The 2303-nt window shown below is 46.6% G+C and overlaps 1 protein-coding gene across 7 annotated transcripts in view; it reads right to left on the bottom strand.

The window, feature by feature from the left end:
• Positions 1-2303, bottom strand: part of ARMH1 (armadillo like helical domain containing 1) — a 42100-nt gene that overhangs the window by 10324 nt on the left and 29473 nt on the right. The window lies entirely within an intron of this gene.

Genomic DNA, 2303 nt, shown 5'->3' with positions numbered 1-2303 from the left:
AGGGCAGTGTCACTGGCCCTCATATGTGGGATCCGAACCGGGGCCCTCTGGCGTCCCAAGCCAGTTCTTAACCATTGCGCCACTCGGCCGGCCCTGTCCACAGAGTTTTTAGTGAAGTTTTCTTTCAAGAGATGGAGCCCAATTCTCCTTCCCTTGAGTGTGGGCTGGACTTCAAGACTGACTTCTGATGAATAGTGTGCAGCTTCTGAGGTTAGATTATAAAAGACATTGGGGCTTTCTCTTGGATCACTCACTCGAAGAGAAACCAGCTGCCGTGTTGTGAGGACACTCGAGCAGCCCTACAGAGAGGCCCACGTGGGGAAGAACTTAGGCTTCCTCAATAACCAGCACTGACTTGCCAGATGTGTGAATGAGCCGCACTGGAAGCGGGTCCTCGGATGATCGTAATTTGTTATATAGCAATAGGTAACGAATATAGATGGACTGACTTAACAAACTTCGTGGATTGCTGCAAAGTTTGAATATAATGGCTTTCATTTTGTCTTCATGACAGCATTTTATGGAATCTTCATCTGTCTCTGCCCAAGCTCTCTGTAGGTGTAGGGGCAGGCAGTGGGGGTGACCCTGCTGGAGGTCACCATACTGCACGGCTTAGACTGCCCATCCTTGAGAAGAAGAGTTGGGGAGAGTGGAGCAGAGAAAGGGGGATCAAGGGCCAGAGAAAGGGACAACAAAGGGCAGAAAGGGGGTGTGAGGGGCACAGAGAGTCTGAAGTCCCCAAGAGCTCTGCAGTTTTGGCTTCTCCCAGCTCTCCTAGGCCCTATCAATACAACCAACAGGAACTGCTATAAACTTTACAAATATTTAAAGGAAACATGTTTTTAGTAAATTGGCAATTGGGTGAATTGGACACTCAGCAAATTAGTCATTTGGCCAATTGATTTTTGGCAAGCATACCTTTAGCAAATTAATTTACAACGATAGGTCTGCTTCTGATTAAGTCAAACAATATTTTTTATGACCCTAAGGTAATAATTTATTTGTGAAAGATACTAATATATTTACACACATGTCTATATTTCAAATTCCCAACAGGATTCATTAATTTGTCCTTCCAAAAAACTTTCTATGACTTTGAAATTTCCCTTCCCTAGGGAAGACAGTGAGCGAGTGCTTCTGTGGCTTAGACAACTCGTCATGATTAAGTCCCTGCGTGCCACTAATTCCAGGAATAGCAGGCCTCTCTGGGAGGAAACTGCCATTTTTCACTTCACAGCAATAATAAATGGAGATAAATTCCAGGCAGGCCCACTTTGGAGAAGTCCTCCCTTAATTTTAATTTTGGCTCTCTTAGGTTAAATGGGGTCATCATTAAAAGAAATTCTATGAAAACAAAAAGCCCATCAGAAATTAGTGGATATAGGCATCAGTTCCTTTTCCCTGGTTATTTCTACTGCAAAGTGAAAACAGACAAAATGGACAACCAGAATCTCTCGCATGGGGACTAGAAAGCTATTACTTGGTGCACTGGTTTCCTCCTCCGTTTTTTTAAAGAACCTGGAAGGACAGGGCCTTCCCAGGACCTTTCACACAGCATTCCCTGACCCACCCCTCCTCCAGGGGACTAGCACGGGTGTGAGGGAGGTGTAATTTTAGGAAGCCCAGCTCTGGCAGACAAATACATTTCAGGAAAGTGCATTAAAATATTGACAAAGGGGAGAAAAAGGAAAAAAGAGAAGCTTATCCACCTTGGGCAGACATCAAGCCACCACCACATATGACCCCCGTTTTCCCTCATCCAACTGCTGTAAAACTTGCCACAAAATTACTTGACCCTCCCCCCACCAAGATGTGGGGTCTATGTGCTTCCTGTGAATCTGGGCAGGAAGTGACCATGTGTGGTTTATAAGGCTAGGCCAAAAAAGGCCATGCTGCTTGGGTCTGGAATGTCTTGGAAGCTGGCTCTCGGCTGCCCTCTCCTGGGATCCAGCCACCAAGCTGAGAAGCCTAAGCTACATGGAGAGGCCACATGTAGGTGCTGCAGTGGACAGTCCCAGTTCCCAGTTCTGAGTCCCATCTTCAAGCCCCCAAATGATTCCAGCCCCCTGTGCTACCCAAAGCTGGGGTGAGGCAAGTGAGGCATTTGCCTCTGATGCAAAATTTAAGGGAGAGGCCAAGAAACTCAGTAATCTTAAAAAAAGAAAATAATAATCTGGCCGGCCAAGTGGCTAAATTGGTTAAGAGCGTGAGCTCTGAGCAATAGGGTCTCCGGTTCAATTCCCACATGGGCCAGTGAGCTGCGCCTGAGCTGAGCTGCCGCTGAACTGCCAACAGGTGGCAGG

Source organism: Hipposideros armiger, unplaced genomic scaffold, assembly GCF_001890085.2.
Source record: "Hipposideros armiger isolate ML-2016 unplaced genomic scaffold, ASM189008v1 scaffold_82, whole genome shotgun sequence".
Lineage (NCBI taxonomy): Eukaryota > Metazoa > Chordata > Mammalia > Chiroptera > Hipposideridae > Hipposideros > Hipposideros armiger.
Note: the sequence above shows the minus strand (reverse complement) of the source record. Positions and strands in the feature narration are given on the sequence as shown.